Source organism: Ranitomeya variabilis, chromosome 8, assembly GCF_051348905.1.
Source record: "Ranitomeya variabilis isolate aRanVar5 chromosome 8, aRanVar5.hap1, whole genome shotgun sequence".
In the NCBI taxonomy this organism is placed as follows: Eukaryota; Metazoa; Chordata; class Amphibia; order Anura; family Dendrobatidae; genus Ranitomeya; species Ranitomeya variabilis.
This window is the reverse complement of record NC_135239.1, coordinates 17,243,691-17,268,471: the sequence shown is the minus strand read 5'-3', so window position 1 is coordinate 17,268,471 and position 24,781 is coordinate 17,243,691. Positions and strand designations below refer to the sequence as shown.

At 44.5% G+C, this 24,781-nt stretch overlaps 1 long non-coding RNA gene across 1 annotated transcript in view; it reads right to left on the bottom strand.

Annotated features, from left to right (window-relative positions):
• LOC143788095 (uncharacterized) overlaps window positions 1-24,781 on the bottom strand; it is a 155,125-nt gene that overhangs the window by 113,777 nt on the left and 16,567 nt on the right. Inside the window, exon 2 of the long non-coding RNA XR_013218552.1 lies at window positions 14,649-14,796. This is a non-coding gene — a long non-coding RNA (uncharacterized LOC143788095). The remainder of the gene's footprint in view (window positions 1-14,648; window positions 14,797-24,781) is intronic.

Below are 24,781 nucleotides of genomic sequence, written 5' to 3'. Positions count from 1 at the left end.
ACACTATAAAGTGCTATGAACTATGTGTAGGCCTGTGATGTGCAACATGGCTAACGGTGCGGTTTATGACGTTTAAATAAACCAAATAGACTGTTTTTGTGAGAAACCGTGCCTGAGTGCTATAATCCCGTTGCCAAGCGAGTGTCCCTCAACACACTCAGGTAGCGCTATCTCACATATCGTGCTAGACTGCGGGCATTGGTCCAGGAAGCACATGTGGAGGTGATTGCTGTGGCTCAGTGGGGTCATGAAGATTACAACCGTCTGGCTGTAACTCGGCGGGGTTACGAAGATTGCTGTGGATCGGCGGGTCCATGAAGATTACAAGCGTCTGGCTGTAACTCGGCGGGGTCATGAAGATTTGCTGTGGATTGGCGGCTCCACTAAGTCTGCGGTGTGAAGCCGTGCAGATCATTGCACAGCATTGCAGAGCTTTGTGGAGAGGAGCTGCAGTTGCAGGAAGAGGTTCTGCAGCAGCAGGTGCTGCAGTGGCAGCAGCGGCTTGTGATCGGCAGCCGGAGGTGCCGGCAGTTTGTGACTGCAGCAGGAGCTGTGGCAGTGCTAGCAAGAGCTGGTGAGGGGTCATAAAGACATTGGTGGTCCAGGTCGTACAAACTCTTAAAGGGCCAGTACAAGCCCAGAGAGAAATAAGTGTACTGTGCGAACTGGGGCTTGAGAGTACCAGAGGGGAGAAACCTGGGTGTATCACAGAGTGGGGTGGTGTCCCTAAAGGGGGAGTGTCCCAAAAAGGGGGCGGGAACCCAAACAGGGATGGTTGCCAAAAAAGGGTGGAGTCCCAAAAGGAAGAAGTTGTCCAAAAGGGGGTGGAGTCCCAAAGGGGGTGGTGACTCTAAAGTGGGTGGAGTCCAACAAGGGGGCGGCAACCCAAACAGGGGCAGCGGCAAAAAAAGGGGGCGGCAAATGCACCATTGGACTGTAGCCGGGAACAGCGTAATTCATGCTACGTAGGTCCATGCTGTGCTGTGAATTGCTCGGCCAAGAAGGAGTCCCGGGAAGTGGTAGTTACCAAAAAAGGGGTGGACAATGGTACTATGTGTGTCCAATTTGCCATATGAACTACCCTCCCGGCAAGATGCTACGTAGGTGTGCCCTGATGATGAATGCAGAGGATATATTCAGACTGGTTGATTCTCGGAGTTCAGTGACCCTAGTGAGGGCCGTGCCCGATAAAGTTATAATGTCCAAAAGATCGAGGTCCCCTGCATCCATGGGTCAACTAGGGAATACTCAGTGGCCTGGGTGATCTTCGAGACGGTCAGGGACATTAAAGGCTGCTATAGTCCCGAACTTAGCTTGTCCAGTGGTAATAGGCCGGGACTCTAGGCTGTTCTGACTTGTGGGAGGGGGGAGATCCTCTACAGCAGAATGGAAGTCTCTCTACTATTGGGGTGACATGCAGTAAGGAAGTAACACCTCCCAAAATGGACGAGTCAGACGTAGTAGTGACAGGAAGAAGGTGTGGGTTTGACCAACTCTAGGACTTAGCAGAGGTGACTAACAATGTGACCGTTGAAAACGGCGTAATTCCAGGAAAGGGGTCCGACACCTGTTTAAGAGGGGACTTGTTGTGCCAGAGTGACAGGGTGAGTAGTGGTGACTCCCATTCAGACGGTGACTAACGCCAGGGAAGGGGAGTACAGTAACATTAACCCGGGTACAAGCAGGAAGTCTTCCTCTCGTTGCCGGAGACGTAAAAGAGGCAAAGGGGCTGAACAAATTGCACCCTCCGAGAAGATTGACAAAGAGGAGACAGGGACAGGTGCCAACAAGGTTGATGTCCTTGATAAAGAGATAACTTTACAACTGACAAAACCCAGCACTGAGGTAGTCGAGGACGTAGGAAACCTAAAACTGACCCAGAGTGGTGGTAGGGTACAAACAGTTAAAATCGCAGTTGAAGAACCACTCCAAGACAAAATAGAGAGCCTGCAGGAGAATGCGAGGAAGAAAGAACTGGGGAAAGAGAAAGCGCAAGGGTCTTATCCAATATACCAGGATTTAAATAAATGAAAGTAAGTCACCTGATGTAGTTGCACAAAGCAATGTGAAAAACATGTACTGTATAAAAGCTGCTGCTGGACACAGGTCGCAGGAGGACCAACTTGGAATAGAGATGGGATGAAGGTGTCATACAAAGCGCTGCTTATAAAGGATCCAACAACATATACTTGGAAGGATTTATTTACAGGCTTTAAGAATAAACGTGTTTAGAAGTCAGGCAGGACCTCTTCATCAGGACAAAAAGACTGCATGAACCTCGAAACGCGTTGACTCTTAAAATATATTCCAAAACCACATTCAAGCAGTTTATTAACCCTTCAGTTGCTTCACAGGAACTTAAGCAATGTGGAAGGAAAAAATGAAAATGTGTTGTGCAATTTCTCCTGAGCAAACCAATACCTTATTTGTGGGGGAAATCTATTTTTTGGGTGAACAGCAGGGTTCGGAAGGGAAGGAGTGTCAGTGCTGGAATAATTAGTGGACGCCATGTCGCGTTTGTATAGCCCCTGATGTGCCTAAACAGTGGAAAGCCCAAACAACGCCCCCCCTTCCCTGTTTTGGAAACCACATCACTCAAGGATTTTATCCAGTGGTATAGTGAGCATTTTGAACCCACAGGTACGACACAGAATTAGGTCGTCATATTGAATATGTCCTCATTAGTGTTGAGTGCAAGTGTTCGCTACTCGAGTTTGCATCGGGTGCTCAGGTATGCACCGAGTGTCGTGGGTGCTCGAGTCCCCACCCCACATGCTTTGCGGCTGTTAGACACCCCTAAAGAAACTTGTGGTGATCTGCGATACTCCGTGCATACCCGAGCCCCCGATGCAAACTCGAGTAGCGAGCACTTGCGATCAACACTAGCTGTCATATCGTCATTTTTTTTTACTTTTGAAAAAACCCCAACCCGAACCCTAACACAACCCTAACCCCATGTAAAAAACCACGCTGGCGAAACCTACCGTGGGGTTGGAGTTCTGGGGAGCCACGGATCATTGCTATTTGGTATTTATAATCCCTTCTGTATATTTTCTATGCAATTTCCAAGCTGTGCTTCCAGTCTGTTTATCCACTTCTTGCACTTTATGAAGAGTATTCAAGGATTATATATTATTATGTTCTGTGGTCTATGCTCCCAATTATGAATTTAACTTATTATCTCCCTGTACTATGGTATTTTTGATGTTATTTTTTGTCAGTTTCACCTTGTTTTTTATTTTTTAATATTGTAATTAATAAAATTATTTTAAGTTACCAAATTTTGGATTCTTCCTTATATTCACTTTGTGAGTAGGTTTTGTATTTGACTTTAGTGAATATTCTTTTATTTGTTTATTTTGTGAGTTTTTCTCACTCCGTTGCTGGTCTTATTTACTTATTTATTTTTTTAAACAAACTTTGGATTTTTTTTCACCACTTAAATAAAAAAGAAGCTAGACATGTTTGGTGTCTATGAACTTGTAATGACCTGGAGAATCATACTGGCAGGTTAGTTTTAGCATTTGGTGAACAAGGTAAAAAAAATCCCAAAAAACTTTGTGGAATTGCATGTTTTTTTGCAATTTCAGAACACTTGGATTTTTTTTCCCTGTTTTTGAGTACACGATATGGTACCAATAGTGATGTTCAAAAGTACAACTTGTCCCGCAAAAAACAAGCCATCACATGGCCAAATTGACAGAAGAATAAACAAGTTATGGCTCTGGGAAGGGGAGCGAAAAAGAGAAACGCAAAAATGAAAAAGGACAGGGTCTTTAAGAGGTTAAAGGGTTTATAACTTCTACAGGTAGCGCTTTTTCCCTCTCTTTCTTCCAAAGCCATAGCTTTTTTATTTTTCTGTCCACATAGCCATATGAGGGCTTGTTCTTTGAGGCATAAGGTACAGTTTTTAATGGCATTTACTTTACCATTCAATGTGCTGAAATTGCGCAAAAAAACCCCTAAATTCTGCAATTGTTTGTTGGGGTTTTTTTTTTATAGCATTCATTGTGCTGTAAAAATAATATGGCAGAATGATTCCCCAGGTCACTACTATGGTGATAGTAAAGATGTACAGTGGGTACAGAAAGTATTCAGACCCCTTTAAATTTTTCACACTTTGTTTCATTGCAGCCATTTGGTAAATTCAAAAAAGTTCATTTTTTCTCATTAATGTACACTCTGCTCCCCATCTTGACTGAAAAAAATAGAAATGTAGAATTTTTTGCAAATTGAATAAAAAAGAAAAACTGAAATATCACATGGTCTTAAGTATTCAGTGAATACCCATTTCTCTATAGCAGCGGGCACAGGAGAAAGGCTATGTGCACACGTTGCGGACTGGTGTGCGGATCATTCCGCACTGTTTTTGCAAAATCCGCAGGTAAACCGCACTGCACGGTTTTGTGTTGATTCCACCTGCTGTTTTACACCTGCGGATTCCTATTGAGGAGCAGGTGTAAACCGCTGCGGAATCCGCACAAAGAATCCACATGCTGCGGAAAAAACAACGCTGCATTTCCCCCCTTTTTTTTTTCCGCAGCATGTGCACTGCGGATTTTGTTTTCCATACGTTTACATGGTACTGTACAACACATGGAAAACAGCTGCAGATCTGCAGCGTCAAATCCGCTGCGGATCTGCAGCAAAATCCGCAACGTGTGCACATAGCCTTAACCACAGCTGCCAGCTCCAGCCTCCTGTGACCCGCTGCCCTGCCGATGCTGCTCCCCCACCTACCCACCACAGCCAGAGCTGGCCGGTATATCTGGACTTTAAGACACCCCCCCATTTTCCTCCACATTTTTGGAGTAAAAAAGTGCATCTTATAGTCAGAAAAATACGATATATGAATGACTGATGATGTAATAAAGAGATATCTGCTTTGGTGCTCAAAGTATCAGCGTAGCTCTTCCGTGCACGTATTTAAATTTTACAATTTAATTTGGAGCAGACACAATGTCCCAGAACGTCGCACATTATGTGGCTACGACACTTTTAAGTCCGAAGCCCTGGAAAATGGAATTTGGCTGCATGTGCTGACAAAGGTGTTGAATGTAATGCATGTAAAGTCACATTTTTGCCCATAGCTGGATACAGCCGAAAATCATATCCGACAGAGTATAATGACTCTGTCTGCATCATTACAGTCAATGGCCCAGTTTGTGGATACTCCCGAATTCCGTTTTCCAGGGCTTCAGATGTTAGCGCCGAAAGAGCCACTATCACTACACACAGCCCAGACCAAAATAAAGTGCACTGATAAAGACTAATAAAAAAGTATGTATTTACTTGTGCCTGAAAACAGGTCGGAAATAAAAATATAGTAATGTATTCCCCTGGGAATTTTCCTTAAAAACTGTTTCCCAACCTCTAATAGACTCACTGCAGTTAATGCAATCTGCTGAGAATTACCATTATTAATAATTGTAATGTGTCAACACGGTGGCGTTTTCATTACATGCTCTGAAGATAGTGGGAAGTCAAACTTGGCATGTATAGATGACATCAGTTCTATTTTCAGATACAGAAAAAACTTCAGCCCAAAAAAAAGATGGAAAAAACCTAGAGTGATAAAAATGACATCTGGATTGAGGGAATGAATCATCAAATGAGGATCACGATGCAAGTTCTCCCAGTAATGACTATGCAATGTGAAGAGAATATACAGCATGATGTACGATTACTAATCCTTCAAATACACATTGTATACAATATATTTAATACATACAACTTAGCTCATTTAGTCTTTATTAGTACAGTTATTTACGAGTTGGTGTACTGGGACACCGAGGACAACAAAGCACTTTTTTAGTGTAAATGTAGCACTTCTTGTCAATTGTTCTGCGTGTTTTTTTGGCTACGACTTTTATCACAATGCATTTTTCTGAAAGGTTTTTGGAGCAGAAATACACCAAAAAATAAACCCTGTTGCTACATCCCATACTGCAATTAAAGACACATAAAAAACAGAGCGAAAAAACATGTAAAAAAAAAACTGCTTCAAAACAGTGTCAAAAATTACGAGTCCTCACAAAACCGCACCAAACAACATGTTTCTATAAGGCTTGGTGCAGCCAACCATGTATTTTCTCATCCGAGAGAATGGGGCACATTATGAAAATCACACTATGATGATCAGAGTGTCATCATAGTGTGATTTGATTCTCTCTGATGAGAAGATGGGGAAAAAAATTCTCCATCTTCTCCATTGTGTCAGTCATTGGACATCGGACTGCAATCAGATGTCATCCGAGTGCAGTCCAATGGTTTCCACGGACACACTGACTTGTATGGCAGAGTGCAATGGAATCTAGGATCAAACTCGGGCATGCAGAGATGTTTTTCCTCTAACCACCTCAGTCTGAGGAAGAAATCTGATTTGTCCATGGCCCCATAGCATGACATTGGTCGGGTGCAATCCAATGTTTTGTCAGAATGCACTCAGACCGAAAATACAGCCATGTGCATGAGCCCTTAAGCCCCCGTCTCACTAAGCGAGATCGCTAGCGAGATCGCTGCTGAGTCCCAAGTTTTGTGACGCAACAGCGACCACAGTAGCGATCTCGCTATGTGTGACACGTAGCAGCGACCAGGCCCCTGCTGTGAGATCGCTGGTCGTGTCGGAATGGCCTGGACCTTTTTTTGATCGTTGAGGTCCCGCTGGGTAGCACACATCGCTGTGTTTGACACCTTACCAACGACCTCGTTGACGACTCAGACAATGAATCGTCATAATAGCTCCCATGTGACATCGTTGTACAGGTCGCTACAGGTCGCTGGTGAGATGTCAAACAGTGAGATCGCAGCTGCGATCGTTGGAAGATCTCACTGTTTGACATCTCACCAGCGACCACATAGCGACGCAGCAACGATCCCTGACAGGTCGTATCGTTGTCGGGATCGCTTTAGCGCCGCTAAGTGAGACGGGGCCTTTAGATGCAGTTTTTAGATGTCTATTGTTCAGACTGAAAAGTCCAATAAAGATCTGTTTGAATACAACCTAAGTGATTTATCATCCTACAGCGTCCCCCGCTGTCTCACTGCATCCTTTACCATCTCCCTACTCTCTGCAGCTCCACAACAGCCGCATTTATATAGATATTTATCAAAGCCACTTCTACTGTAATCTGCAGGATTCTCCACAGAGCCCACGTTGTGCACAGTAACTTGCAGGGTGCCCAACTCGCACCCAAAGGGACCCAGACATGGGGTATACCACACATGGGCTTCTGCTTGAAGTGAACTACTGGTGACAGACATGTCTGTCCCACCCACCTGTCTTGTCCCAGCCACTTCTACCAAAACAATGCACGTTAATGAATTACACATGCATGCACATAGAAGAAACATGCACACAAATATATCTAAAATATGCACATATTCATGAAATTTTTGTGATGCACTTCTTAAGATTACCAGGTAGAATTTTTTGTTTTCACTATAACTTTTTAATTTTCATATAGAGTTCACTACATGGGATCTTGTTATTTTTGTGAGAGAAACTGTAGTGTTTTTAGTTGCTACTTTGCCATACACATATGTAACATTTACATTACATTTTGTTATTAAATATATTGAAAAAAGTGTTTTTTCTTACACCATCTAGTAATCAAAATAAATAAAGTGATCAACAGTTAGGATTATAGGGATACTGAATATGGTGGTGTTATTTACTGGTTTGTGTCCTTTATTTAAAAAGTGTATTACAAAAATGGGATATTTTTTAGTTTCAGCTTTGACATGTCTCTATCTACCAGTACAATATATAGTACTTGAAAAAAGAAGAATACCATTTAGCTATTTAGGCAGAGAAATTTCTCTTCTATATTGTGCAGGTAAGATCAGCTTGAAGAAAAAGCAAATAAATAACTCAACATGAAGGGGTATCTACTGACCAGTCAGATGCCATATGTCCTCAAAGGTGAGAGATGACAGCAGAGAAGACAGTGAACTGTGATTGCATGAGACAGCACATAGTTGAAAACCCACTATGGACACAGACCTGTTAGGCCTCAGTCCCAGAGGTGTTTGAGTAGCTGCGGTACATGCACAGGCAGCATGTCCTGACTGGCCACAATCGTTTGCCCTGTTTATTACCTATTTACTAAGATGTTATAGTGTTGTGTGACTATTGCACTGCGCTATTTGCCCTATCTTGCAAATGGTGTTCAAAGAAAACGTCACATATAGAAAGAAAGGAAAATCTTGCTCTACTTGACTTGCAGAGTTAAACTTCCAAACAATAAGAACGCTTTGCAGCTTTCCATATGAGGTTACCTTATATTCAGGAATAGATAACCTGTCATTAAGCTTGGACTGCCCAGAGCAGCAGGAATAGGCTGCGGGAAACAGCGATGAAATAGTAGAATCCAGCGTTGCAAATGTAGATAAAACTTTAGTTTATTGTTCTATCATAAAAGCATCACAGTGTATTAAGACAGCATACAGACAAGCACAATTTCTGACACGATTCATGTAGAGTCATACACATTATATTCAGGAGTGTGACACGTGCGCTCTGATGACAACTTTAGGCTGGGGCTTCTGGAAAAAACACTAGCCTGTGAGATCTAGATATACTGTAAACATTGAACAGGAAAAGACCTGCACTGTTGCCAAAAGCCAGAGGCTACAGGAGGAGGATCAGTGACCATGTCATATTAGCAGTCATCCTGAACATGTCACCCAGGATTTAGAAGCATACCTCCACGAGGATGAAGGTCATTCCACCAACACTCTTGGTGAACAGCACCCCACTAAAGATGTCACACAGACACAAGAAAAGGGAAACTGTGATGTCACCAGCCGCAAGAGTACACATTTACAGAAACTGATTTACAAGTTGTTTGCATTCAGAACTTATTAAAATTAGCTCCCTCTGGTGGTCAAGATAGGAAATATGAATTAATCTAGTGACATCATATCAATGTTATAAATTATCTATAAGGGGAAAGCAAGATACACTGATTATATGTTCCTTACTCCCCTATAAAAATACAGATAGTGAAATGCAAAAAAAAAATTTAAAATGTAATTTAAAGTAAAGTTAAAGGGAACCTGTTACCAGAGATGAAACAAGGAGAAACCTTAAACCTCAGTCCAGAGCCTCTCTCCTAGCCAAATCAGTTCTCATGCGTCGCACTGACAAGGGCCAACAGCCTGAAACACGGTGTCTGCGAATTGAGATACTGATTTGGCTTTTATCCTAAGTCATATTGCAAGACTCATTAAAGGGTCGATTGTGACTTGTAGCATTCTTACTTCCAACAGGAGGCGCATTAGAGTTATTTTTTGCATCGGTGTACCACACGGCCAATCCCTGATTGAAGGCTGGCTGTTTCATTTGGTATTGCACCTGTGCAGTTGCCATTTTACTTGGGTCCGCTGCACCCTGGTAGTGCAATTGTATTGAGGCCCATTTAGACAGGTAAGCATCTCTACCTGTTTTTGTTTTTTTCTTGAATATTGGAGGATTTTTTCCTCTTTTTGTGGTTTTCATGTTAGTAGGACTGGCAAACGTAAGGACCCTTGACGCGGGTTGCCAGCTTACATATTATGGCCAGAATATCAACCAATACCTTACATATATTGATATGTTTTTTTGCACGTTGTATTTTTTTCAGGGTGCAGTTGGGCCCAAATGGTTCTGTAAACTGTGGCCTCTGTTCACACAGGATGCATCATAGTTAGCACTGGGCAGCCCGCCATAGCGCGTCATTAATAGGCTGAGAACCAGATGCTCTGCATTCCTTGTGTGAACATTGCCACATACAGAGTATATTTTTTTGCATCGGTGTACCACACGGCCAATCCCTGATTGAAGGCTGGCTCTTTCATTTGATATTGCACCTGTGCAGTTGCCATTTTACTTGGGTCCGCTGCACCCTGGTAGTGCAATTGTATTGAGGCCCATTTAGACAGGTAAGCACCTCTGCCTGTTTTTGTTTTTTCTTGAATATTGGAGGATTTTTTCCTCTTTTTGTGGTTTTCAAGGCGCTATAGAGTTCAAGTCCTCTTTTTCTCTGAAGAGGAAATTTGCATATTACATTTCCCAGAGGAGCATTGCACGGCGAATAAGCCTCCTTACCTTGACAAGCTAGAGCTGGTATGTCACTCTCCATAAGGAAAAACGTTACCCCTTAAACCTCAGTCCAGAGCCTCTCACCTAGCCAAATCAGTTCTCATGCTTCACACTGACAAGGGCCAACAGCCTGAAACACTGTGTCTGCGAATTGAGATACTGATTTGGCGTTTATCCTAAGTCATATTGCAAGACTCGTTAAAGGGTTGATTGTGACTTGTAGGATCGCTACTTCCAACAGGTGGCGCTTTAGAGTTCAAGTCCTCTTTTTCTCTGAAGAGGCAATTTGCATAGTCCAATGTGTAGGCATCATGTTATAGAGCAGGGTCAGCTGAGCAGATTGATACATAGTTTTGTGAGAAAAAAAAAATATCAGTATAACCTGAGTTTTAAACATTTGGAATTTGTCTCTTTCTGGGAATTTTGCGTCTGGTGGGCGGTCCTATTAGTGACTGAAAGCCTTCCTTGTATAAGTGAGCATTACAATATAGCTAATAATCACTGATAGAAATGCCCGCTGGATCGAAAATCCCAGAAAGAGCAGAGGATTACATTATTAAAACAAGGATTATCCTGAATTTTTTCTCACAATAATATGTATCACTCTGCACACAGCTCCTCTCCTGCTCTATAACACACTGCCTGCAGGTTAGACTGCATTTTCAAGTTGACAGGTTCTCTTTAAAGAACACATCTCTCCATACCCACATGCACCAGTATTAGGGTACGTACACACGTTGCGGATTTTGCTGCGGATTCGCAGCTGTTTTGACGCTGTGGATTAGCAGCTGTTTTCCATGCGTTTACAGTACCATGTAAACCTATGGAAAATAAAATCCGCAGTGCACATGCTGCGGAAAAAAACGTGTGGAAACGCTGCTTTGTTTATTCCGCAGCATGTTCCATAATAGGAATCCACAGGTGTAAAACCGCAGGTGGAATCCGCACAAAAACCGCATAAAATCCGCGGTAAATCCGCAGGTAAAACGCAGTGCTTTTTACCTGCGGATTTCTCAAAACAGGTGCGGAAAAATCTGCAGAGGTTCCATCTATGTGTGCACATAGCCTTAGACTTCCCAAATGACACAAACGCATTTTACATGGGTATCAGGTTCTCATATATTATTAACTATATATTTCACACAAAAATCTAACAAAAGGAAATCTGTCACCCCATTTTTGGCCTATAAGCTGCGGCCACCGCCATCAGGGGCTTATCTACAGCATTCTGTAAAGGGTGACAGATTCCCTTTAATTACACAACAAATCTACATTGGAAGATTTATCTATGTTTTATGGCTCACCTGGATCCAGTAAAGGTACCGTTACACTAAACGACTTACCAACGATCACGACCAGCGATACGACCTGGCCGTGATCGTTGGTAAGTCGTTGTGTGGTCGCTGGGGAGCTGTCACACAGACAGCTCTCTCCAGCGACCAACGATCAGGGGAACGACTTCGGCATCGTTGAAACTGTCTTCAACGATGCCAAAGTCCCCCTGCAGCACCTGGGTAACCAGGGTAAACATTGGGTTACTAAGCGCAGAGCCGCGCTTAGTAACCCGATATTTACCCTGGTTACCATGTAAAAGTAAAAAAAAAAAAAAACAGTACATACATTCTGATGTCTGTCACGTCCCCCGGCGTCCACAGGGTTACACACTGCTGCTCAGAGCTTCCTGCACTGAATGTATCAGCGCCGGCAGTAAAGCAGAGCACAGCGGTGACGTCACCGCTGTGCTCTGCTTTACGGCCGGCGCTGACACAGTCAGTGCAGGAAGCTTTGAGCAGCAGCGCGTAACCCTGTGGACGCCGGGGGACGTGACAGACATCAGAATGTGAGTATGTACTGTTTTTTTTTTTACTTTTACAGTGGTAACCAGGGTAAATATCGGGTTACTAAGCGCGGCCCTGCGCTTAGTAACCCGATATTTACCCTAATTACAAGTGAACACATCGCTGGATCGGCGTCACACACGCCGATCCAGCGATGACAGCGGGTGATCAGCGACTAAATAAAGTTCTGGACTTCTAGCTCCGACCAGCGATATCACAGCGGGATCCAGATCGCTGCTGCGTGTCAAACACAACGAGATCGCTATCCAGGATGCTGCAACGTCACGGATCGTCGTCGTTCTCGCTGCAAAGTTGCTTAGTGTGAAGGTACCTTAAGCGATGGGTCAGGGAGAGCAGACAGGACTGGAGGCATTGATGCAGCAAATGGATGTGGAGCAGCTGAGTTGGATATCTTGGACACTTTTGACTAGTAGAGCCGAATGTGTGCAAAGAGCGCCTACAGTGTCACTGCAAACTACATTGTTAGATATCTTGATTCAGAAGAGCAAAGTGTGCTGATAGCACTTAGAGTGATACAGCAAAGAAGATAGTCAGGCACCTTGGTAAAGAAGAGACGAATGCGCAGACAGCACCTTAAGGTACCTTCACACGAAACGACTTTGTAACGATATCGCTAGCGATCCGTGACGTTGCAGCGTCCTCGCTAGCGATATCGTTTAGTTTGACACGCAGCAGCGATCAGGATCCTGCTGTGATGTCGCTGGTCGCTGAATAAAGTCCAGAACTTTATTTGGTCGTCCGATCGCCGTGTATCGTTGTGTTTGAAAGCAAAAGCAACGATACCAGCGATGTTTTACACTGGTAACCAGGGTAAACATCGGGTTACCAAGCGCAGGGCCGCGCTTAGTAACCCGATGTTTACCCTGGTTACCAGCGTAAAAGTAAAAAAAACAAACACTACATACTCACCTGCGCGTCCCCCAGCGTCTGCTTCCTGACACTTACTGAGCGCCGGCCCTAAAGTGAAAGCACAGCGGTGACGTCACCGCTGTGCTGTTAGGGCCGGCGCTCAGTCAGTGTCAGGAAGCAGACGCTGGGGGACGCGCAGGTGAGTATGTAGTGTTTGTTTTTTTTACTTTTACGCTGGTAACCAGGGTAAACATCGGGTTACTAAGCGCGGCCCTGCGCTTAGCAACCCGATGTTTACCCTGGTTACCCGGGGACCTCGGTATCGTTGGTCGCTGGAGAGCGGTCTGTGTGACAGCTCCCCAGCGATCAAACAGCGACGCTGCAGCGATCGGCATCATTGTCGCCATCGCTGCAGCGTCGCTTCGTGTGAAGGTACCTTTAGAGTAGAAAAGCTGAGATGGCAGTAGATACCTTTGAGTAGCAGAGCTCAACAATAACAAAGCTGGATTTCTAATTTGGCTAGGTAAGTTATATGTGTTAGTAGTGTGCAATCACTACCTTAAGGCCATGCTCACACTTTGCGGTTTTTACCGCGGATCTGCGGCGTCGGATCCGGCGAAAAACGTATAAAACTGAAATGTGAAATGATGAATCCGGCCTCCGAATCCGGTTTTTCATGAATTTTCATGAATTTTTGCCAAACGGATCCGGCAAAAAAGAAATGGATCCGTTTTATTTCAAAACTCGCCGGATTATGCCTGACGGCAAAAACCTGATGTGTGAAAGTAGCCTAACTATTATTATTATTTATTGTTATAGCACCATTTATTCCATGGCGCTTTACATGTGAGGTGGGGTATACATAATAAAAACAAGTAGAATAATCTTAAACAATACAAGTCATAACTGGTACAGGAGGAGTGAGGACCCTGCCCGCGAAGGCTCACAATCTACAAGGGATGGGTGAGAATACAGTAGGCGAGGATAGAGCTGGTCGTGCAGCGGTTTGGTCGATCGGTGGTTACTGCAGGTTGTAGGCTTATCGGAAGAGGTGGGTCTTCAGGCTCTTTTTCTATCTATCTACATCTATCCATAGATATATCTATCTATCTCATTCCTACTATCTATCTATCTGTCTGTCTATCTATGTGTGTAATGGGGTGTGGGTTGGACAAATGTAAAAGAGGAGGTTGGACAAGACATGGCATCACAAATCTTTTTTTTATTGTTCAATAATACATCTTTATTTAGCTTTCAAAAACGCATACAAAAACGCATCAAAAACCGCATCAAACCTGCGTTTTCTGCCAAGAGCTGCGGATTTAGTGCAGAAAAATCCGCAGGCAAATCTGCAACGTGTGCACAAACCCTTATACTCAGGCAGTGAGAAGCTGCCTAAAAGGGCTTTAAGAGGCTGGGGAGATGACGTCATCAGTGCACACAGAGACCATAGCATCCTGATGCGCACCAATGCAGAGAGAGACGGAAGGTGCCGAAGACAATTGAGGGAAGATGGGCTAGAGCCAAAACAAGTGAGTAAGACTAAGTTTACTTCTCAAAGAGCTGCACATTCTCTGCTTTTAGTTCACAGTTAAAATTAAATTCTCAAGTTGGTACTAGTGGGAGTTCAGTGCTCACTGAAGACAGATTTGTCATTGAGATTAATGGATAAATTGCATACAGTGAGCTCCCTCTAGTGGTGGCTAGATGTTATAATTCATCTCTATGTGTTTGCAGGAGATATGGAGCAGTGCATCTTTATTTGGAGTTGTTTCTTAAAAATACAGTTCCGACTGTAATAAAAACTAAACATTTAGAAGCAGTGATAAAATGTGAAGCAAAACCAAATCACTCACCTGAATTACCAAAAATTGCTGGTTTGTCTATTAGTCAGTACATTTTTTCATCTCATTCAAAGAGGAACTTTTGTTTGTAGACAGTAAAGTTCACTGTGCTTATCCATGTTCATCCCATATTTTCAATACTAATTTTGGTAAAAAGCTCCTAAAACAAGAACAAATGCAAAAATGAAGGACCTTACAAAATGATGCAAAAATATACTTTTGGGATAATTAAAGGGTTGTTCCTGCGATAGCATTTATCATCTATCCACCTGCTATATGCTAAATGGGACCATACCGATCAACAGACATCAGTCCCTCGTTTCTCCCAGTTGCATGGTCAGGGTACAGAGTGGCCTCTGACCTCACTGCCATCTTGTGGGCGGAGGTCATGGAGGACCAAACCCCTTTGTTTTGGTGATTATAAGGATCTCCACTGATCTAGCATTATTCACATATTGTTTTGGGGAATAAAATGTAAAAATAATTTTCAAAATACAGAACCGCAAATAAACTTTCCAAGAAAATATGTGCTCTTACGGATGAGGCACTTATTGGGGCACCTAGAAATGTTGGAGGGACATATAGAGGTATATATGGCAAAGGGAACAATAGGCAGAGTCAAGAGGCATTATAGCTGGCACTAAAGGGGGCACTTTTGCCTTATGGGGTACCTTATGGCAGGGGGTATTTATGAATAAAGGTCAATACAGGTTCTCATAAACACTAGAGAGGGGCATCATTGAAAGACGGTCATTGGGGCATGTACAGCATCATAGCAGGCACTATAGGGTACACCGAGGAGTGATGCCCTGTGCAGGCAGCTATGAAAAGCACCTATCAGATATTACTTTATATATCAGTGGGGGAAATAAGTATTTGACACCTTGCTGGTTTTGTAAGTTTGCCCTCTGACAAAGACATGAACACTCTATAATTTTAAGAGTAGGTTAATTTTAACATTTAGAGATAGAATATCAAAAATAAAATCCATAAAATCACACTGTATAAATTATATAAATGTATTTGCATTTGATAAATATTGGCTATTTCCCTAAATATGGGATATTACCTCATATATCAGATATCACCTCATATATTGGCTATTTCTCTATATATGGGATTATATTATCTCAAATATTGGAACTCACCTAATATATCAGATTACCGTATATACTCGAGTATAAACCGAGATTTTCAGCCCACTTTTTTGGGCTGAAAATGCCCCTCTCGGCTTATACTCGAGTCATACCGGGGGTCGGCAGGGGAGGGGGAGCGGGGGCTGTCTAAAAATACTCACCTAGTCCAGGCGCGGTCCCTGCTTCCCCGGCGCGGGCAGCAGCAGCTTCAGCTTCTTCCTGTACTCAGCGGTCACACGGTCCCGCTCATTACAGTAAATGAATATTCGGCTCCACCTCCCATAGGGGTGGAGCCACATATTCATTACTGTAATCAGCGGTACCATGTGACCGCTGAGTACAGGATGAAGCGCTGCGGCGTCGGGGAACCAGGATCTACACAGCGGCAGGACTAAGTGAGTATACGGGGAGGGGAGCGCTGCGCTGCGCGATAGTCACCTGCTCCTCGTTCCGGGCGCCGATCTGTCTCCAGCAGTGACGCTGAGGTCAGAGGGCGCGGTGACATGGTCAGTGCGCGCCCTCTGCTGAACGTCAGTGCTGGAGACAGATCGGCGCCGGAACGAGGAGCAGGTGACTATTGAAAGTGCCGGGGGCCTGAGCGACGGAGAGGTGAGTATGTGATTTATTTTTTTTATCGCAGCAAATGGGGCAAGTGTCTGTATGGAGCATCTATGGGGCCATAACGTTCCTGCAGCACTATATGGGGCCATAACGTTCCTGGAGCAATATATGGGGCCATAACATTCGTGCAGCACTATATGGGGGCCATAACATTCGTGCAGCACTATATGGGGGCCATAACGTTCCTGCAGCACTATATGGGGCCATAACATTCCTGCAGCACTATATGGGGCCATAACATTCCTGCAGCACTATATGGGGCCATAACATTCCTGCAGCACTATATGGGGCCATAACATTCCTGCAGCACTATATGGGGCCATAACATTCCTGCAGCACTATAGGGGGCCATAACATTCCTGCAGCACTATAGGGGGCCATAACATTCCTGCAGCACTATATGGGGCCATAACATTCCTGCAGCACTATATGGGGCCATAACATTCCTGCAGCACTATATGGGGCCATAACATTCCTGCAGCACTATATGGGGCCATAACATTCCTGCAGCACTATATGGGGATCATAATACCCTTGACCCTAGACCCCAGAGGGGAATGGGTCGCACTCCATTAAACTAGTATAACATACCAATCCTTTTGCAGGATCAAGAAGTGCCATAGAAACAATTTAAATACAATAAAACAATTTCTTTATTAGAGTATGCAACAAATTATCATATAACAAACATGTAGTAAAATTGGTGCCTCAAACCAAAACTCCAGGAGGTTGGTGGGCAAAGTGGAGTATAGTTTTTAATTTCTTAAACAATCATTGAAATTACGGGGACATAGGTATTGAGAGTCAGACTCATGGTACATCACAGTATTATATGCAGGGAAAGGAAGCAAACAAACCAAAAATTCGGCCACCAATTTGCAGTAGATGCTGAGATTGAAATTATCTCGCATCAAGCAGACACCCTTATTCCCTCTGAACACAAAAAGTAAGAACACGCAGTCAGACCATCTTCATATTACCTGAAACTGTAGTCCCACACTTGAATCCACTGCCACGTGTTTAACCAAACCTCCGGACCCCTACGCACGTTTCGCTGTTGCTTCTTCCTGGGGGTGACCTATGTCCCCGTAATTTCAATGATTGTTTAAGAAATTAAAAACTATACTCCACTTTGCCCACCAACCTCCTGGAGTTTTGGTTTGAGGCACCAATTTTACTACATGTTTGTTATATGATAATTTGTTGCATACTCTAATAAAGAAATTGTTTTATTGTATTTAAATTGTTTCTATGGCACTTCTTGATCCTGCAAAAGGATTGGTATGTTATAGCACTATATGGGGCCATAACATTCCTGCAGCACTATATGGGGCCATAACATTCCTGCAGCACTATATGGGACCATAACATTCCTGCAGCACTATATGGGGCCATAACGTTCCTGCAGCACTATATGGGGCCATAACATTCCTGCAGCACTATATGGGGCCATAACATTCCTGCAGCACTATATGGGGCCATAACATTCCTGCAGCACTATATGGGGCCATAACATTCCTGCAGCACTATATGGGGCCATAACGTTTCTGCAGCACTATATGGGGCCATAACGTTTCTGCAGCACTATATAGGGGCATAATGTTTGTGCAGCACTATATGGGGCAAGTGTCTGTATGGGGCCATAATTAACGTTTGTAGGGCACTACGGCATATGGGGCAAGTGTCTGTATGGAGCATCTTATAGGGCCATAACGTTTGTGCAGCACTATAAGGGGCAAATATCTTTATAGAGCATCTTATGGGGCCATAATCAGCATTTGTGCAGCATTATATTGGGCAAATGTGTCTATGGAGCATCTTATGGGGCCTTTATTAACCTTTATGCAGGATTATATGGGGCATATTTTAATATGGAACATCTTATGGGGCCATAATGAACAGTATGGAGCATTATATGGGGCTCCTGATTCAATATGGATATTCAAAGACACTTAACCTACTGATGTCTCAATTAATTTGACTTTTATTGGTATCTATTATTACTTTTGACATTTACCGGTAGCTGCTGCATTTTCCCCCCTAGGCTTATACTCGAGTCAATAAGTTTTCAAAGTTTTTTGTCGCAAAATTAGGGGGGTCAGCTTATACTCAGGTCGGCTTATACTCGAGTATATACGGGTATATTACCTCATATATTGGCTATTTCCCCCACATATGGAATTATATTACCTCATGTATAGGATCTCACCTCATATATCAGATTATATTCCCTCATCTATTGGCTATTTCCTCATATATGAGATTACATTACCTCATATATGGGGTAATATTGTATATATATATATATATATATATATATATATATATATCGCAGATCTCACCTCATATATCAGATTATATTGCCTCATATGTCAGATTTTACTACCTCATATATTGGCCATTTCCTCATATATGAGATAATGTTACCTCATATACAGTACAGACCAAAAGTTTGGACACAACTTCTCATTTAAAGATTTTTCTGTATTTTCATGACTATGAAAATTGTAAATTCGCACTGAAGGCATCAAAGCTATGAATTAACACATGTGGAATTATATACCGTATTTTTCGCTTTGTAAGACGCTCCGGATTATAAGACGCACCCCAAATTTTGAGGAGAAAAATAGGAAAAAACTTTTTTTAATAAATTGAGGGGGCTTCTTATAATCCATGCGTCTTATTGCTTACCAGGGGTTGTGGCTGCGGTGGATCAGGGTCCCAGGGTCGTTGCTGGAGGCAGGAGTGGAGCATTGCTGCAGGCTGGGATGATGGGGTCTGCAGGGGGGCTTCGGTGCTGCATGGGGGCTGCTGTGCTGCAGGCTGGGATGAGGGGTGCTGCAGGGGGCTCTGGTGCTGCAGGGGGCTCTGGTGCTGCAGGGGGCTCTGGTGCTGAAGGGGGCTCTGGTACTACAGGGGGCTGTGGTGCTGCAGGGCTGTCTCCAGTGCTGCAGGGCTGTCTCCAGGGCTGTCTCCGGTGCTGCGGGGGGCTCTGGCAACATTTTGTGAAAGACCAGAGCCCCCAGCAGTTCGTCCATGCGTTCCTGTATGACTGACTCCGGGAAAATGGCCGCCGGAATCTCGAGAGATGAGATCTCAGTGCTGAAATCTCATCTCCCGAGATTCCGGCGGCCATTTTCCAGGAGTTAGTCATACTAGAACGCATGGACGAACTGCCGGGGGGCTCTGGTCTTTCACAAAATGTCGCCAGAGCCCCCCGCAGCACCGGAGCCTCCAGCATCACCCGGGGCAGCAGCGGACAACCCCGGCAGTGGCGGCGGGTGACAGCGGCGGCGGGCGACAGCGGCGGCGGGCGGTAGCAGCGGCGGACACCCCTTCATCCCAGCCTGTAATGGTAAGCGGTATATCCGCTTTGTTAGACGCACCCACATTTCCCCCCCAAATTTGGGGGAAATAAAGTGCGTCGTACAAAGCGTAAAATACGGTACTTAACAAAAAAGTGTGAAACAACTGAAATTATGTCTTATATTCTAGGTTCTTCAAAGTAGCCACCTTTTGCTTTGATGACTGCTTTGTACACTCTTGGCATTCTCTTGATGGGCTTCAAGAGGTAGTCACCGGAAATGGTCTTCCAACAATCTTGAAGGAGTTCCCAGAGATGCTTAGCACTTGTTGGCCCTTTTGCCTTCACTCTGCGGTCCAACTCACCCCAAACCATCTCGATTGGGTTCAGGTCTGGTGACTGTGGAGGCCAGGTCATCTGGTGTAGCACCGCATCACTCTCCTTCTTGGTCAAATAGCACTTACACAGCCTGGAGGTGTGTTTGGGGTCATTGCCCTGTTGAAAAATAAATGATGGTCCAACTAAACGCAAACCGGATGGAATAGCATGCCGCTGCAAGATGCTGTGGTAGCCATGCTGGTTCAGTATGCCTTCAATTTTGAATAAATCCCCAATGGTGTCACCAGCAAAGCACCCCCACACCATCACACCTCCTCCTCCATGCTTCACGGTGGGAACCAGGCATGTAGAGTCCATCCGTTCACCTTTTCTGTGTCGCATAAAGACACGGTGTTGTGAATTTGCTTTTTGGCTCCCTCTAGTGGTTACTAGTGATTTGACTCTGGGTATGTCAGTCATCCCTTGTATGCTCACCTGGGCCGTTAGTTCAGGGGTGTTGCTATATAAGCTCCCTGGACCTTCAGTTCAATGCCTGGCAATGTTGTAATCAGAGCTAATCTGTTGTGCTCTTGTCTACTGATCCTGGTTCCTGCTAGATTAAGCTAAGTCTGCTTTCTTGCTTTTTGCTATTTGTTTTTGTTTGCATTTTTGTCCAGCTTGTACATAATCTGTATCCTAACCTTGCTGGAAGCTCTAGGGAGGCTGGAGTTCTCCCCCCGGGCCGTTAGACGGTTCGGGGGTTCTTGAATTTCCAGTGTGGAATTTTGATAGGGTTTTCGTTGACCATATAAGTTATCTTACTACATTCTGCTATTAGTAAGTGGGCCTCTCTTTGCTAAACCTAGTTCATCTCTGTGTTTGTCATTTCCTCTTACCTCACCGTTATTATTTGTGGGGGGCTTGTATCCAACTTTTGGGGTCTATTACCTGGAGGCAAGAGAGGTCTTTGTTTTCCTCTTCTAGGGGTAGTTAGTCCTCCGGCTGGCGCGAGACATCTAGCGACCAACGTAGGCATGTTCCCCGGCTACTTCTAGTGTTGGCGTTAGGAGTAGATATATGGTCAACCCAGTTACCACTGCCCTATGAGCTGGATTTTTGTACTTCGCAGACTTACTTGTTCCTCTGAGACCCTCGCCATTGGGGTCATAACAGTTTGCCAGGCCAGTATTAAATGTTAAATGCATTGCAGAAGCGGGATTATAAGAAAGAAAATTCTGAGGTTTTTTTTTCTTTTCCCCTTTATCTCTGAGTGGCTTGTGTTTGCTGCAGACATGAATGTCCAGACCTTGATTACAGGTGTGGACCAGCTTACTGCTCGTGTGCAGGGCATACAAGATTATGTTATCAGAAATCCTATGTCAGAACCTAAGATACCGATTCCTGAACTGTTTTCCGGAGACCGATTTAAATTTAGAAATTTCAGGAATAATTGTAAATTGTTTTTGTCCCTGAGACCCTGTTCATCTGGAGACTCCGCTCAGCAAGTGAAAATTGTTATTTCTTTTTTACGGGGCGACCCTCAGGATTGGGCCTTCTCGCTGGCGCCAGGAGATCCGGCATTGGCTGATATTGATGCGTTTTTTCTGGCGCTCGGTTTGCTTTATGAGGAACCCAATCTTGAGATTCAGGCAGAAAAAGCTTTGCTGGCTATGTCTCAGGGCCAGGACGAGGCTGAAGTGTATTGCCAAAAATTTCGGAAATGGTCCGTGCTGACCCAGTGGAACGAGTGTGCATTGGCTGCAAATTTCAGAAATGGCCTTTCTGAAGCCATTAAGAATGTGATGGTGGGTTTTCCCATTCCCACAGGTCTGAATGATTCCATGGCCCTGGCAATTCAAATCGACCGGCGGTTGCGAGAGCGCAAAACCGCAAATTCCCTCATGGTGTTGTCTGAACAGGCACCTGATTTAATGCAATGTGATAGAATCCTGACTAGAAATGAGCGGAAAATTCATAGACGCCAGAATGGCTTATGTTACTACTGTGGTGATTCTACACATGTTATCTCAGCATGCTCTAAACGTCTTACTAGGGTTGTTAGTCCTGTCGCCATTGGTAATTTGCAACCTAAATTTATTCTATCTGTAACTTTGATTTGCTCACTGTCATCGTATCCTGTCATGGCGTTTGTAGACTCAGGTGCTGCCCTGAGTCTGATGGATCTGTCATTTGCCAAGCGCTGCGGTTTTGTTCTGGAGCCATTAGAAAATCCTATCCCTCTTAGGGTTATTGATGCTACGCCTTTGGCAAAAAATAAACCGCAGTTTTGGACACAGGTTACCATGTGCATGACTCCCGAACATCGGGAGGTGATACGTTTTCTTGTTCTGCATAAGATGCATGATTTGGTTGTTTTGGGTTTGCCATGGTTACAGACCCATAATCCAGTCTTGGACTGGAAGGCAATGTCGGTGTCAAGTTGGGGCTGCCATGGAATTCATGGAGATCCCTGCCCTTGTCTATTGCTTCTTCTACGCCTTCGGAAGTTCCGGCGTATTTGTCTGATTATCAGGATGTCTTCAGCGAGTCTAAGTCCAGTGCACTGCCTCCTCATAGGGAATGTGACTGTGCAATAGATTTGATTCCTGGCAGTAAGTTTCCTAAGGGGAGACTGTTTAATTTGTCGGTACCTGAACATACCGCGATGCGTTCATATATCAAGGAGTCTCTTGAGAAGGGGCATATCCGTCCTTCTTCTTCCCCTCTTGGTGCGGGATTCTTTTTTGTGGCCAAAAAGGACGGATCTTTGAGGCCTTGTATTGACTATCGGCTTTTAAACAAGATCACTGTCAAATTTCAGTATCCTTTGCCGCTGTTGTCAGACTTGTTTGCCCGGATTAAAGGTGCCAGGTGGTTCACCAAGATAGACCTTCGTGGTGCGTACAACCTTGTGCGCATTAAGCAAGGCGATGAATGGAAAACCGCATTCAATACGCCCGAAGGTCATTTTGAGTACTTGGTGATGCCATTTGGTCTCTCTAATGCACCTTCAGTTTTTCAGTCCTTCATGCATGACATTTTCCGGAAGTATCTGGATAAATTTTTGATTGTTTATCTGGATGATATTCTGGTTTTTTCTGATGATTGGGACTCGCATGTGGAGCAGGTCAGGATGGTTTTTAAGATTTTGCGTGAAAATTCTTTGTTTGTTAAAGGCTCAAAGTGTCTCTTTGGTGTACAGAGGGTTCCCTTTTTGGGGTTCATTTTTTCCCCTTCTGCTGTGGAGATGGACCCAGTCAAGGTCCGAGCTATTCATGATTGGACTCAACCCTCGTCAGTTAAGAGTCTTCAGAAGTTCTTGGGTTTTGCTAACTTCTACCGTCGTTTTATCGCAAATTTTTCTAGCGTTGTTAAACCATTGACGGATATGACCAAGAAAGACTCTGATGTAGCTAACTGGGCTCCTGCTGCCGTGGAGGCTTTCCAGGAGTTGAAACGCCGGTTTACTTCGGCGCCTGTTTTGTGCCAACCTGACACCTCACTTCCCTTTCAGGTGGAGGTGGATGCTTCGAAGATTGGGGCAGGGGCCGTTTTGTCGCAGAGAGGCCCTGGTTGCTCTACTATGAGACCTTGTGCCTTTTTCTCCAGGAAGTTTTCGCCGGCAGAGCGAAATTATGATGTGGGCAATCGGGAGTTGTTGGCCATGAAGTGGGCATTTGAGGAGTGGCGTCATTGGCTCGAGGGTGCTAAGCATCGTGTGGTGGTCTTGACTGATCACAAAAATCTGATGTATCTCGAGTCTGCTAAACGCCTGAATCCTAGACAGGCCCGCTGGTCATTGTTTTTCTCCCGTTTTGACTTTGTGGTCTCGTATTTACCAGGTTCTAAGAATGTGAAGGCCGATGCTCTGTCTAGGAGCTTTGTGCCTGATGCTCCTGGAGTCGCTGAACCTGTGGGTATTCTTAAGGAAGGAGTTATCTTGTCAGCTATTTCTCCTGATCTGCGGCGTGTGTTGCAGAGATTTCAGGCTGGTAGACCTGACTCTTGTCCATCTGACAGATTGTTTGTGCCTGCTAAATGGACCAGCAGAGTCATTTCCGAGGTTCATTCCTCAGTGTTGGCAGGGCACCCGGGAATTTTTGGCACCAGAGATCTGGTGGCCAGGTCCTTTTGGTGGCCTTCCTTGTCAAGGGATGTGCGGTCATTTGTGCAGTCCTGTGGAACTTGTGCTCGAGCTAAGCCTTGCTGTTCTCGTGCCAGCGGGTTGCTCTTGCCCTTGCCTGTCCCGAAGAGACCTTGGACACACATCTCTATGGATTTCATTTCTGATCTTCCGGTGTCTCAGGGCATGTCTGTCATCTGGGTGATATGTGATCGTTTCTCCAAGATGGTCCATTTGGTTCCTTTACCTAAGCTGCCCTCCTCTTCTGATCTGGTTCCTGTGTTCTTCCAGAACGTGGTTCGTTTGCACGGCATTCCTGAGAATATTGTGTCGGACAGAGGATCCCAGTTTGTTTCCAGGTTCTGGCGATCCTTTTGTGGTAGGATGAGCATTGATTTGTCGTTTTCGTCCGCTTTTCATCCCCAGACTAACGGACAAACGGAGCGAACTAATCAGACTCTGGAGGCTTATTTGAGGTGTTTTGTCTCTTCTGATCAGGATGATTGGGTGACCTTCTTGCCGTTGGCTGAATTTGCCCTTAATAATCGGGCTAGTTCCGCCACCTTGGTTTCGCCATTTTTCTGCAACTCTGGTTTCCATCCTCGTTTTTCCTCGGGACATGTGGAGCCTTCTGACTGTCCTG